General features: G+C 37.2%; 1 protein-coding gene across 1 annotated transcript in view; it reads left to right on the plus strand.

Moving 5' to 3' along the window:
• HMCN1 (hemicentin 1) overlaps window positions 1-15,955 on the plus strand; it is a 552,382-nt gene that overhangs the window by 191,346 nt on the left and 345,081 nt on the right. The gene's annotated exons all lie outside the window — the stretch shown is intronic.

A 15,955-nucleotide genomic window follows, 5' to 3' on the forward strand; every position in this document is an offset into this window, starting at 1 on the left:
GGAAAAACATAGATTGGTTTGCCACATTCTGCCCTGTATGTAAATGTAGTCACACAGTTCAGTTCAGTTTAGTCGCTTAGTTGTGTCCGACTCTTTGCGACCCCATGAATCACAGCACACCAGGCCTCCCTGTCCATCACCAACTCCTGGAGGTCACTCAGACTCACATCCATCGAGTCAGTGATGCCATCCAGCCATCTCATCCTCAGTCATCCCCTTCTCCTCCTGCCCCCTATCCCTCCCAGCATCAGAGTCTTTTCCAATGAGTCAACTGTTTGCATGAGGTGGCCAAAGTACTGGAGTTTCAGCTTTAGCATCATTCCTTCCAAAGAAATCCCAGGGTTGATCTTCAGAATGGACTGGTTAGATCTCCTTGCAGTCCAAGGGACTCTCAAGAGTCTTCTCCAACACCACAGTTCAAAAGCATCAATTCTTCGGCGCTCAGCCTTCTTCACAGTCCAACTCTCACATCCATACATGACCACAGGAAAAACCATAGCCTTGACTAGACAGACCTTAGTCAGCAAATAATGTCTGCTTTAGAATATACTATCTAGGTTGGTCATAACTTTTCTTCCAAGGAGTAAGTGTCTTTTAATTTCCTGGCTGCAGTCACCATCTGCAGTGATCTTGGAGCCCCCAGAAATAAAGTCTGACCCTGTTTCCACTGTTTCCCCATCTATTTCCCATGAAGTAATGGGACCAGATGCCATGATCTTTGTTTTCTGAATGTTGAGCTTTAAGCCCACTTTTTCACTCTCCTCTTTCACTTTCATCAAGAGGCTTTTAGTTCCTCTTCACTTTCTGCTGCACAGGCTTTAATGTCTGAGTTTTTTTGTTCAACCTTGTTATTGTGAGACTCAGCCACATTGTTACCTATAGTTGTAAATCATCCATCCTCATTCATGTGCTGACTTCTGTTTTATGAATATATCACAATCTATCTAACAATACTTCTGTTTTATGAATATATCACAATCTAACAATACATCTAAACAATACATCTATTGTTGATGTATTTTGGGTAATTTCCAACTTTAATCTTATACTGATCATACTGCCCTGAATATTCTAGGATGTTCATTTGTTGTGTATATGGATTGATTTCTCTTGGTTAAATATCAAAGAGCAAGAATGTTGGGTCACAGAGAATAAAATCACCTTCAGCAGATGCCACTTAACTGTGTTCTAAAGTTGGTTCAATTTATATTCTCATGAGTAGTATGCAAGAATCCTGGCTGTTCTACATTTTCACTAACACTTGGTGTTTCTGCCTTTTTCAGTTTACCATTATGGTGGATATGTGTAGTATCATCATTATTATTTTTTTGTACATGTAAAGAAAAAAGCGCTTCCAGCAAAATTTTTGGATTTTCCTTTAGCATTGTGACAGTTACTGAAAATAATTACTTTAGGTTGAATTTAAGGTTTACATGAAAACTGCTAAAGCTATTATTTGGATATTTGCTTGACTATGGTTCAGTGCCTTTGAGACTAGTAACCATTGGGGGCTGTTGCTAGTGATAACTTTCTGGTGTAATGATTAACTGTAATCATTTTTGTCTTTGTGAAAATTTACTGACCATTTCATATATCTCCAGACTTATCTATTTGGCTCTTCTAATTCTCAAGTTTATAATTGGGGCGTCCCTGGTGGCTCAGAAGGTCTAGAATCTGCCTGCAATTCAGCAGACCTGAGTTCGACCCATGGATTGGGAAGATCCCCTGAAGAAGGGAATGGCTACCCACTTCAGTATTTTTGCCTGGAGAATCCCATGGACAAAGGATTTGGCTCTTCTTCTAATTCTTGAGTTTATAATTAGTATGCTGGTTCCTTGCAGTTGAAGACAACTTGATTAACATCTTGCTTATAACCTCATTGGATTAATATCACTTATTTTTTGTTTATAAATGTCTCTGATTAATACCAGCATTGTTTACTGTATAGATAAAGGTAGAATAAAATGTTGCTCCCTGGTGACACTTACTATCTACTGTGAATCTGTTTTGCAAGTAAAAGCTGTGGTTTCAAATCTGAGCATTAAATCTCTAATGAACTAGTATTTCTCATTGATTTTTCATGTGTTTCAAAACATTTTATGTGCTTGAAGTACCAGATAATTAGCCTGTAATTCCATTTCTCTACCCTGTGACTGCTGAGAGAAACACTGTGGTCATTTTTCTTGCCAGTGTTCTTTCCTACTCATGTTCAGGCCAAGACATTTGATTTCTTACTGAATCATAAAGCTATATTTTTAACATTATTTTGAAATCAAAGATGCTGACTTCAGTATATTTAACTCCAGAAGTTAGTACAGATTGTGTGACTAATTACCATAAAAATTATGGCTGAGGAATGAGAAAGGTGTAGTCACTCACAATTTTCCATTTACAAAACAAGGTTTTAGAAAATAACCAAAGATGAATGTGGCAGTTTTATGAAACCATGGTCTATTTCCAACTATTTCTTTAGTGGTCTGGAAATTCACAATGCTAGGTTCAACCAGGCACATCCCTACATAACTACTGGAAAAACCATAGCTTTGACTATATGGGCCTTTGTCAGTAAAGTGATGCTATGAACTCTGTCTAATTTATTTTATATTCCCAAATAATTACCTGATGGGTGAGTACAGAGCAAGTGTTTATAAATGATTTGAATAAGGAAACTAAATGTGTAGTATGATCCTAATTAGGTAAATAAGTGTTTTTAAGCACATAATGCACAAATGCAGAGATATAGAAAGAAATATAAAAATATTGAAGAGTGATTATTTGCAGGTAGTACAGTTATGGGTATTATTTTCTCCTTATATGATTGTTTCTTTTCCTTTTTTTTTTAAACACAGATGTATTACTGTTATAAAAAGTTTTAATATATAATTTGAAAATAAAAATATAATATTAAAAAGTTTATCTAATTCATATGTTTACCTAAAACAAGTAGACTCCCAGATACTTCTCCAGCAAAGATGAGCTTGGATCAGCAGAGAATTCCAATTCGGAGATTGTAACCAATGCAAGGCCATAGGCAAGTCCCCCAAAAGAGAACACTTTTATAGAGATAAAAAGGAAGTAGGGAGGGCTATAATAAATGAAGAATCTGTGGCTTTTCATTGGCTGAGTTCCTAAAGATGCAGTCTTTCTCCTTCCACTGGGCTCTGCAGTCTTCACAGAGTATGAGATCACCTCCTTCTTGTCTCTGTTTAATTGAGTTTTCTGTTTATTAACTTGCTTCCTATGTTAGATACAGACACAGCGGGGTCATTAGGACTGATTCCTCAAAACTGTGGGTCAAACAATTTTGTTGTTATTTAATTGATAGAGAAACCAGGATTCTTCTAATTGTTCCAGTATGTAAATCAGTTTGATAGTCTTGAACAGAACAGTTTTATAGTTATTCTGCTGTAGTGTAGGAATCTAAAACTAATGAGTTTACCTACCCATCAAATTTGTTTATTGACTTTAAGTTTCAGTCTCAGTTGTGTTCGACTCTTTGCGACCCCATGGACTGTAGCCCACCAGGCTCCTCTCTCCATGGAATTATCCAGGCAGGAATACTAGAGTGGGTAGTCATTCCCTTCCTTAGGGGATCTTCCCAACCCAGGGATTGAACCGAAGTCTCCTGAACTGCAGGTGGATTTTTACTGTCTGAGTCACCAGGGGTAGGTACACATTAATTTGAGTTTTTCCTCATTTTATAATTGGTATAAAATCCTATCTTTGTAGGAGATTTGAAATGTATGTTCATGTTTTCGTTTTCTCTCTTTTCCTTAGTGGTTTTTATCTTCCATGTAATGACTCCTGAGTGGCTTTCCAGGTAGCTCAGTGGTAAAGAACCTGCCTGCCAATGCAGGGGACATGGGTTAGATCTCTGGGTCAGAAATGTCCCCTGGAGGAGGAAATGGCAACCCACTCCAGTATTCTTGCCTGGAAAATCACGTGGACGGAGGAGCCCAGTGGGTTACAGTCCATGGGGTTGCAAAGAGTGGGCTATGGTGACTCTTGAACCTTACTTTCCTTTGGTGTTTCTGGTCATAGTTTAAAAAGATTATCATTCTTCTTATTTCTCAAGCCAGAAGTCTGAGAGTCATTCCAGACTTTCCTTCTTTTTCGTGTCCACATTAAATTGCTACCAAGGTAACACTGAATCTAATGTATCTTTGGCTTTTGTTTCTCTTCTTCTTTCCCTCTGTCATTGGTGTTTCATTATTTTCATCTTGGTTTATTTTAACTGCCACACTGCTGATCCCATTGAAGAGTGCTGCATGTCTACCTTGTGGACATGTAGCGTTCGTTCATTGTAGAGATTTTGTAGAACCTAATGGCAATTGCTTAAAATGGTCCCTGTCATTTACTTAATAATCAGTCCATGACTGTGATATATTTGCAATGTCTACCCTTTACCAAGCAAGGGCAATAGAGAAACTCACTATTGACTGGTCTTCAAGTGGCTTAAAAAAAAATCTGACATTGATGGTTGCCATTTGCCTGGTGTCGTAAGTGGGCAAGGAAGTTGTAATTACTGTATCTTCCAGAAAAATGGGAATGGAGGCAGAGTGAAAGTTTTGAAAACTTTTGTTACAGTGAAAGTAACAAAATTTAAGTTTGCCTTTGTTCTTTTGTGTGAATCCCTTCCAAGGTACTGGTAAGTGAAAGTGTTCACAGAGTTAAAAATTGAGGCTTGGGGGCATTTGCAAAAGTAAGGTAGTTAAACTGTGATTGGTTAAGATCATTGTCCTCTTCAGCTTCAGCTGCCCCCCTGACACATGTGTCCTGTGTCTCATGACACTGGGGTGATCTTGGCAATTTTTTCTGTTCATTTGTTTGAGCTATAGCTCTAGCAATACTTCAAGTATGTCATGTATGAAGTTGAAAGTTTTAAAGTATCTCAGATAATAAAATTTTTTTTGGATAACTGATATTCGAGAAAAGACTGTCTTTCTAGTCTCTCTGCATAAAATATTACATTTTTTGGTCATGGGAACAGACATTCAAAGAGTATGCAGACAAAGATGCAAGGGGAAATATCATAGCCTCTTGACAGTTAACAATAGCAGATTTTATATTAATATATTTATTTGGGGGATTTACAGTATTTGTCAGCTTTTAATAATTTGAAATGTATGCGAACTGTTTTTTTTTTTTAATTGCACATGTATTTTTCTTAGAGAGGGCCCTCAAGTTGTGTAAGCTCACAGAACCTATGTCTTTTACCAAATAGGAGGTCTCTGGGGAAACATTTATGATCAATTATCTTTTGCTGAGGCATCTCTCACTGCCCTGTAGTCAGAGACCCAGCACTGTTCCCCTGCTCTAAAAGCATGAATTTACTAGGAGTGGAACAGAGAAGCTATATTATCCTAGTTTATGATAGCAAATGTCAAATGCTTGTACTCTGGTTATTTGAATCTGGTTTTATAAACTATTATAGGCAGGGCATATACCTTTTTACCCTATGGATTTAATACAGAACGTAGTATTTGATAAGATGATTATTTTTTTTTTTAGTGTTTATCCACTTAGTATAAAATCTCATTTCAGGTCATTAATCCCCTTTCATTTTTTCCTTCAGTGTAATAAACTGTGATAATTAGATTTAAAGTAAATATAAATATTATTTACTCTGAAGACCTTAATAGGTTACTCATTGGATGCTTTTTCTTGTTTTTTCCTCCTCCTTTACTACCCTGCCCAATATTCAAAATATCCTCCTGCCTCTGTATCACCTTTATTTTATTTCTTTTTTTTTTTTTCATGTTAAGTTACTTTAAAAAAAAAAAAGTTTTACTTTGTATTGGAGTATAGTCAATTAATAAATGTGATAGATTCAGGTGAACAGCGAAGGGACATATACATGAATCCATTCTCCCCAAACTCCTCTCCCATCCAGGCTGCCACATGACATTGAGCAGAGTTCCATGTACTATACAGTAGGTCCTTGTTGGTTATCTATTTTAAATATTAAAAAGAAAAAAATGTTGCGGTGTGTACATGTCCATCCCAAACTCCCTAAGTATCCCTTCCCACCCCTCCCTTTCCCCTTCACTTTCCAATCTCTTCTTTTTCAGATATGAAGATTTACCTTTTGATATGCGGATGGGCCAGACTTTCTCTGACTTAATCCATTGCTTTCATTTACTTCCCAGATTTTGATTCTTGATTTACTTTGCTCTTTCCTCCTTGGGAGCTGCTAAGATTTATACAGTTGATTTCAACTACCATCTCTAGTGATGATTTAGTTGCGGGCGCTAATAAAATGTTTTACTGTAATTTAAAAGGGAGACTGAAAATAACTTGGCAAGTACTGAATATTCACCTATATTATTTCAAACAGTACCAGTAAAACCCAGGCTGTTATATAAATGTAAGTGTTCTTGCTATAGATTACAGGGAATCTGGAAAGAGTTAGTATTGCTGAGGCTTTTGTGCATGGTGCCAGATGTTAAAAGCTGCAGAGTCCTGAAGTTTTACCACTCCTATAAAGCATTTCCCAATAGTTTTAGTCCACACTCCTCTTCTTGACTGCCTGAGGCACACATTGTTACTAACATTTATTCCTTGTGGGGCCTCTGAAATAGCTGGACCTTTAAAATCTTCCAGTTTATCTCCTCATCAAAGGCACTTAAAGTTATATTATGTGACATTTGAATATATGCTTTTTCTTAAAGCTTCTTGTTTTTGAGTACGTTATTAGTTCTTAGGACACTAATTGGAAATATGGAAAGTGTGATGAGATCTAGATAACTTCACTTTAAAATCTACCTATAATCAGAACAGAAATACACAAAAGGTTCCTTTTAGTGGCTGAAAGACCCAGGGGGTTAGAGAAACTTGCCTTGCAACTGTGTTAAAATCTCTAGATAATATGTCAGTCAGAATGGATGGGTACAGATCAACGGAGAAACAGGGAGACAGCTAAGTCATTATGGGAGGTGTTTGCAGTGCCCATCCAAGTTCTGTCTAAAAGTGAGGGAGCCTCCGCTATCTGAGTTCGGGTTCTCTTGGTCCTATATGGTTCTGATTGGTGATGAAAGAGCTGTGGTCTCTAGACTCTGAGATTTTCCCATCTCATTGGTAAGAACACATCGATTGTGAGATTAACTTAATCAACCAAATGCTATTCCTGTTTAATGCATCTGAATTACTTTCTCTATCTTATTCCCAAACTCAGCAAACACAGGGCAGTACAGTGGATTTACATATTACAGTGGATTTACATATTACAGTGGATTTACATATTAAGTATGTGTAGGTGTACATCTTAGACAAGGACATAATTTGAAATTTGCATATAATCAAAATTATGCTTGAACTCTTTTGAATTAATTTTGAATTAGTGGGATTTCGGTTTAGAAGCCCCAAATTAAGTGCTTCCTTTTTCTGCCTCCTGTAGCTCCCTTTCTTCTTCCTTTCCCTTCTTTCTTCTCTCCCTCTCTTTTTCTCTCTTTCTCCTTCCCCTCTCCTGCTTCCTCCCTTTTTTCTCTCCTTTTCCTTCACTCCCCTTCTATTTCTTTCTCTCTCTTTCTTTTTCCCCTTGGGCCAGTTGGAATCTGAGGTTTCGTTCAATGGTAGGAATGAGGAGCAATGGACACCCAAAGAACTTCACCCTATATTTCATTACAGTGGTGAAGAGCATGTGATCTGGACTTGTATGCTTTTTTTGGAATTATACTTACTAGCAATGTGTTATATACTATACCATTTAAATAAAGGATATAGAAAAATTCAATGAGGTAAAATTTATAAAGTTCTTAGCATGGGGCTTAAATGAAAGTGCTATTTAAGTGGCAGCCATTAAAGTAACCATTCAGTTATGGTTGGATTCTGGAATCATGAAGTGTATATTGGGATGTGTGTACGTATTGATATACTTGCGTATTGGGAAAGGATTCTCCCCATCTAGTTAATTATCATGTCTCCTGCCTCGCATGTTTCTCTTTCTCTCTCTCTCTCTCTCTCTTTTTTTTTTTTTTTTGGTAAAAACATTTAAGTTCTGTTCTCCTAGTAAATTTCAGTTATGCTATACAGTGTTATCAGCACAATAGTTATGTGGAATCTACCAAAAAATTTCCAGCTCATAGAAACACAGCCAGGGGCTCAATGGTTAGGAAAAGAGAGATTGGTAAAAGGGTCCCAGCTTTCAGCTGTAAGATGAATAAGGTCTGAGGATCTAGTGTATAATAGTCAATGCTTTATGTTTTCATTATTTTAAATGCATATTTCTGGCAAGAGAACTTTGCTCAGTCATTTATAGCATGTTGAGTTTCTGACACATAGGAATTTTATGAAGATAAATTAATGAAATATACTTTGACACTTTAGAACAGCAGGAATGATTTCACCCTTCAAAAATGTATGAAGTGTGCTTTTATTTTTTCAGCTGTTACACATTAGAGAACTTCCATCCTGTTGAAGGTGTGGTAGTTTTATGCAAGTTTTACGTGCTCATAGAGTTGAAGTTGAGGGTCATTTTTGTTATCAGTCCTCTGTAGTTCCCCCATTGAACCCAAATTTTCTAATGCAATTCCAATTTCTAAGCCTTTTCCCTATCCCCTCCCTGTTGAGCCTCCCCAACCTGGCTCACCCCTCTAGGTCATCACAGAGCACCAGGCTGAGCTCCCTATGTTATATAGCAACTTCATACTAGCTATCTGTTTTACATATGGTAGTATGTATATGTCAGCACTGCTCTCTCAATTCGTCCCATACTCTTCATCCCCTGCTGTGTTTACAAGTCTTTTCTCTATGTCTGTGTCTCTATGTGTATCTTGCAAATAGTTTTATCAGTACCATTTTTCTAGATTCCATATATGTGTGTTAGTATATATTTGTCTCTTTCTTTCTGACTTATTTCAGTCTGTATAACAGGCTCTAGGGTTGTCCACCTCAGTTCAACTGATTCAGATTTGTTCCTTTTGATGGCTGAGTAATATTCCATTGTACATAATATACCACACCTTTCCTTAACTGTTCATTTGTTGATGGACATCTGGGTTGCTGAGCCATTCTGTATGGATGAACATCTAGTTTAATGGGCCGTTGTGTGTTAACATCTAAGTTTATTATGGCAGAATGATGTATTTCCTTGTTTGTATAAGTCCATGGTGGGCTAGGGGCTGTGAGGGGAGCTTCATGACTTTAAATTCCATTATATCGCCAATCTGGTGCTTCCCTGGTGGCTCAGAGGTAAAGAATCTGCCTGCAGTGTAGAAGATGTGGGTTTGATCCCTGGATTGAGAAGATCCCCTGGAGGACAGCACAGCAACCCACTGTAGTGTTCTTACCTGGAGAATACCATGGACAAAGGAGTCTGGCAGGCTACAGTCCATAGGGTTGCAAAGAATCAGACCCAACAAATGAAAAGGCAACCTATTGAATGGGAGAAGTTAGAATAGTTGCATATCATATGTTTGATGAGGGATTACTATTCAAAACATAAAGAACTCAATAGCAAAACCCCCAAAACAATCAACTAAAAGTGAGCAAAAGATATGAATAACAATTTTTTTCAAATAGGACATTCAGATGGCCAACAAGTACATTAAAAGGTGCTCATATCACTAATCATCAGGGAAATGCAAATCAAAATCACAATGAGATATCATATCACCTCACACTGGTTAGAATGGCCATTACCAAGAAGACAAGAAATGACAGGTTGTTGGCAAGGACAAAAGCAAAAGGAACACTTGTGTACTGTTGGTGGAAAGGTAAATTGGTACAACCACTATGGAAAAGAGTATGACGCTTCCCCTCCAAATTAGAAAAGACCTTGAAAAATGAAAGTGTTAATCGCTCAGTTGTATCCCACCTTTTGTGACCCTGTGGACTGTAGCCCACCAGATTTCTGCATCCATGGAATTTTCCAGGCAAGGATACTAGAATGGATTGCCATTCCCTTCTTCACAGAATCTTCCTGACCCAGAAATCGAACCCAGTCTCCTGTGTATCCTGCATTGCAGGCAGATTCCTTATCGTCTGAGCTACCAGGGAAAACGCCCAGATGAACTTACGATCAAGCAGTTCCACTTCTGGGTATTTATCTGAATAAAACAAAAGTACTAACTCAAAAAACATATTTACTTCATGTTCGTTGCAGCACTGTTTACAATCACCAAAATATGGAAGCAGCCTACGTGCCCATCTATAAATGAATGATGAAAATGTGGTATATTTACATATATATATTGGGATATTATTCAGCCATAAAAAGAAGGCAGTCTTGTCATGTTTGACAACAGGGATGGACCTTGAGGGCATTATGCTAAGTGAAATAAATCAGACAGAAAAAGACGAATACAGTGTATAGAATCTAAAATAAAAACAAAATTAAACCAGTAATATATAAAGAACAGAAGCTGGGGATTTGGTGGGGTGGGTGTAGGTTAAAGGGGTTCAAAAGGTACAGACTTCTAGTTATAAAATCAATAAGTCCTGGGGATGTAATGTAGAGCCTATTAGCTATAGTTAATGTATTGTATATTTGGAAGTTCCTAAGAGAGCAAGTCCTAAAAGTTCTCATCACAAGAGAAAAAAATGGCAACTGTGTGTGGTGATATATGTTAGTTAGACCTATTGTGAGACTCATTCTGCAGTATATACACATACTGAATCATTATACTATACACCTGAAATGAATTTAATGTTGTATGTCAATAATATCCTGGTTAAAAAAAGAAAAATTCTTCCAAAGTTTTTGTCAAATTCTGTCCTTGAAGATGTATGCAGAATTGATTGCACTTCATTTCTGCTTAATGCTATGTATCATGTTTCATAATACATAATAATGTAGGCTAGTTTTCTGTTTTGCAATGATATTTGCATTTCCTTCCTGAATAAAATAGAAATAGGAACTATTTTTAAGTATCAATTATTATGTAGGATGCAAAATATTTATACTAGGAGAGTGTCTTCAAGGACTCAGGGGCTTTATAAAAAATAACTACTGCACCAGAATCAGTATGGTTAGGTGTTTGAAAGGTATAAGAACTCACTTATCAGTTTCCCTCATTTATAAAATAAAGGATCTGAGTTAGATGTTCTCAAAGGCCTTTTGAGATTTAAACTGCTAAAAATCATTAGAGACTATTTTTACATTAAAACTTAATGCACAGTTAATGGTGCCTTAGTGGTTTGAAAGACTAAAACCAATGGTTTAGTAAAAATGTAAGCATTCAAGGGATCTCACATTATTCTAGTTCAGTTCTTTTTGTTGTTACAATTTAAGGTCCTTTCCAATCCCATAAGAACATTTCTCATGGTTAGACAAAGTTTTTTGTTTTTTTTCTTTTTCCTTATATGTGGCAACATTAGAGGTCAGAAACCTCACTTTCGGTGATTGTGTGGCTTGTAGGAATCTGCTTTTATTCACATGTTGGTGATATCTGTATTTTCTAATAAAGTGGGTTACATCTGTCTTCAATTTGATTTTTTCCTATAATTGTATAAAAAAGTGATTTGAGACTTGTGACAGAAGTCTGCACTGTATCTTTCCCAACCAGTAATATCATGATCCATGGTAATCTCTGTGAAAGCCTCATAAATGTTGATGAATTAGAAACAGTATTAAGAATAAACCAAAAGCCCACTTATATTTCCTACCATTTAAACGCAGTTCCTGTATGAGAAGGCAACTAAATCAGAAAGCTTTCCATTTTCACAGGAATGCCTAGAACTTCAGTTCAGTTCAGTCGCTCAGTCGTGTCCAACTCTTTGTGATCCCATGAATCGCAGCACGCCAGGCCTCCCTGTCCATCACCATCTCCTGGAGTTCACTCAGACGCACGTCCATCGACTCAGTGATGCCATCCAGCCATCTCATCCTCTGTCATCCCCTTCTCCTCCTGCCCCCAATCCCTCCCAACATCAGAGTCTTCCAATGAGTCAACTCTTCACATGAGGTGGAAAAAGTACTGGAGTTTCAGCTTTAGCATCATTCCCTCCAAAGAAATCCCAGGGCTGATCTCCTTCAGAATGGACTGGTTGGATCTCCTTGCAGTCCAAGGGACTCTCAAGAGTCTTCTCCAACACTACAGTTCAAAAGCATCAATTCTTCGGTGCTCAGCCTTCTTCACAGTCCAACTCTCACATCCATACATGACTACTGGAAAAACCATAGCCTTGACTAGACGGACCTTAGTCAGCAAAGTAATGTCTCTGCTTTTGAATATGCTATCTAGGTTGGTCATGACTTTTCTTCCAAGGAGTAAGCGTCTTTTAAATTCATGGCTGCAGTCACCATCTGCAGTGATTTTTGCAGCCCCCAAAAATAAAGTCTGACACTGTTTCCACTGTTTCCCATCTATTTCCCATGAAGTGATGGGACCAGACGCCACGATCTTCGTTTTCTGAATGTTGAGCTTTAAGCCAACTTTTTCATTCTCCTCTTTCACTTTCAAGAGGCTTTTTAGTTCCTCTTCACTTTCTGCCATAAGGGTGGTATCATTTTCCAATTATATATCATAACCTTTTTACATTCGTTTCAAAGGACAGATGTATTTGAGGAGTCACGCAGAATACACTACACATTTAAAGAAAGGTGTATTAAAAATTGATTTCACTTTTATTTCTGCTCAACACTATTGCATTTCATCGTTGAACCTGAGATACTATAATATCCTTGTTTTCTAATTCTTTTCTTTCTTACATTGAGAATTATTTATGACCACATTTTGTGTCTTGTCCTTAAAACAAATGTTCTTTCCATTTATCTGATTTCTCTTGTCTTTGCCTTCTTTAGTCTCTAAATCAGACATTATTCTCAAAGTTATTTATCACCAGTAAAATTTATCAAGTGCCTTCTCAGAGAGTAAGTCAGTTCTTTGCATTCCTTTGAGTTAGGTAGCCATGTTCCATGTTGAAGACATAAAAATGTCAACACTCTGATTTTTAAAATATGTGTTCTATTTATGGTCAGATATTAGCAAGAATCAGTCTCTGGTTTCTATAGCCATATGGACCGATTTGATTGGCGGAATGATTCATATCTTCCTGTTCATGCATGATAGATCACTCAGAACCCATTTTTCAAAATATGGCATTTGCTTCTTTAGGTAATGATATCGGTACATACCTATCTCATATGTAAAATCCCAGGTGCTTTATACAGTTAAAATCTGAGGAAATATATCATTGGATTTATGCAGTAATTTTTGTGCTCAGTTAGTTGATGATACCACTACAAGCTTTTCTTTGTAAAGTACTGCTGTCAAAGTATTACTTCTCTGCTTAAAGCAGAAATTCCTTCAGAAACTTTTCACTCATGTCTTTAGGATAGAATCCGGTTGTTATAGCTTGACTTTGTGAGCATACACACACTGCCCCTGACATAAGCTTCCAACCTCATATTCTGCTTCTCCCTTTTCTGAAAACTTAACTGTAGCCAGTTAGATGCACTCATGTTCCCAACATATGAGTACTTCTGTCTCTGTATGTTTTTAAGAACTTCTCTTCTACCTGTAGTGACTTTGTGTCTGTTTTTCATTTAAGAAATCTTGTCTTTCAGGGGTACGTTTTTTCTCACTTTGCCCATGAAGTCATTATTGAAATTTTCAATTAGCGGAAGGGAAGGGAATTCAGTTGGAGATGGAGGAAAACATTTGAAAATCCACTATGTGGCAAGTACTATGATGGGCATTTTACATACATTATTTCAACAAAGGCTTCCTGTTTTATGAATTCCTTTCTTTTATTTAAGAAGTCCAATTCAGTTGCTCAGTTGTGTCCAACTCTTTGAGACCCCATGGACTGCAGCATGCCAGGCCTCCCTGTCCATCACCAACTCCCGGAGCTTGCTCAAACTCATGTCCATCAAGTTGATGATGATATCCAACCATCTCATCCTCTGGCGTCCCCTTCTCCCCCTGCCTTCAACCTTTCTCAGCATCAGGGTCTTTTCTAGTGAGTCCGTTCTTCACATCAGGTGGGCAGAGTATTAGAGCTTTAGCATCAGTCCTTCCAATGAATATTCAGGACTGAATTTCTTTAGGATTGACTGGTTTGATCTTGCAATCCAAGGGACTCTCAAGAGTCTTTTCCACCACAGTTCAAAAGCATCAGTTCTTTGGCGCTCAGCTTTCTTTATGGTCTGGCTCTCTCATCCATACATGACTACTGGAAAAACCATAGCTTTGACTATGCAGACCTTTGTTGGCCAAGTAATGTCTCTGCTTTTTAAAATACTGTCTAAGTTGGTCATATCTTTTCTTCCAGAGAGCAGGCATCTTTTAATTTTGTGGCTGCAGTCACCATCTGCATTGATTTTGGTGCCCAAGAAAATAAAGTCTCCCACTGTTTCCATTGTTTCCCCATCTATTTGCCACGAAGTGATGGGACCAGATGCCATGATCTTTGTTTTTTGAATGTTGAGTTTTAAGCCAGCTTTTTCACTCTCCTTTTTCACTTTCATCAAGAAGCTCTTAGTTCCTTTTCTTTTTCTGCCCTGAGAGTGGTGTCATCTGCATATCTGTGGTTATTGATATTTCTCCTGGAAATCTTGATTCCAGCTTGTGCTTCCTCTAGTCCAGCATTGCCTTCCTTTGTGGTTCAGATGGTAAAGAGTCTGCCTGCAATGCAGGAGACCTGGGTTCGATCCCTGGGTTGGGATGATCCCCTGGAGAAGGAAATGGCAACCCACTCCAGTATTCTTATCTGGAAAATTCCATGGATGGAGGAGCCTGGTGGGCTACAGTCCTTGGGGTCGCAAAGAGTTGAATATGACTGAGCAACTTCACTTTCATCAATTTCATTCATGTTCCTAAATTTCTTGCACTTTCATCAATTTCATTCACTTTCATCAGTACTCAGTACTTAGAAGAGTTCTTCGAACAGTGAACATTTATTTGATGAATAAACATAATTGCCTCACATTGTTAATTTTATGATAATGTCTTAGCCACTTTTCTCATCCTTGAGGACCAAAAAAAAGGGGGGAATCCATTTTACAGAGATTGAAATTATTACACAGTACTTGTTGTTTGATTCATTGGTTTGTGACTACCATTATTGAAATTTAAAAAATACTGTTGTTTGAGTAGCTTGGCTGTAGCTTAATACCCAGTGCTCTTCAGTGTTTAATGAGTGATTATGAGGGAAACTGTTCATGATGGAATACCGTCTTGAAGGATAAATGAACCAGAGGAAGATCTTAGGTGGATTAAAGCTTAGTATGATCTAGGAGTAATGGTGGTAAGTTCAGCTAAGCAGTACCTGTCCAGACATGCCCTGTAAAATGAAGAATTGTATTTGCTGTTGCTGAGCGTTTCTGTGGACTAGAAGGTTTCCTTCAAGAGCACGCCACTAAAATTGGTTCTAACCTGAAGTATTTTTCCACTTTAAGAAACATAATGGTTATTTTCCCCCATTATATTCTTATATTTTTTATTTTATCATAAAAATGAATGTTTTGCTGGCATTGCAATTATTTTTTAATAATTAATGTACTACAGTATATATTATTATAATATGTAGTTTTATAGTGTACTCTATTACAGTAATTCAGTAATCAATATATTGAAATTGGATTTGATAATTTGCTAATTGTCTTTTATCAATTGAACTTTGAAAAAAACTGAGAAAGAAAGAATAGAGGGAAAAAGAATCTCAGTATTGCCATTACCTTGTTTTCTGTAGATTCTTTTCATTTCCATTGAGAAATGGAACTGTCTGTAGTACCTATGCATGTCATATCTTACACAACTAGTGTTTGGACACTGTAATCTCATTTTGAATATATTACTCCAAGATATAAAAATTGAAATTTGAGCATGGGTTAAACTAATATTTTATTCTGAACCGGCTATAATAAGTGGATGTAGGGAGAGTTAGGCTTTTAAAAAAAATACAGCAGTGTGTACATGTCAATCCCAAACTCTCAGTCTGTTCCTTGCCCTTTTCCCCCTGCCCCCAGGTAACCATACATTCATTCTCTAAGTATGTAAATATGTTTCTGTTT

The sequence above is a fragment of the Ovis aries genome, chromosome 12 (assembly GCF_016772045.2).
Source record: "Ovis aries strain OAR_USU_Benz2616 breed Rambouillet chromosome 12, ARS-UI_Ramb_v3.0, whole genome shotgun sequence".
Classification (NCBI taxonomy): Eukaryota; Metazoa; Chordata; class Mammalia; order Artiodactyla; family Bovidae; genus Ovis; species Ovis aries.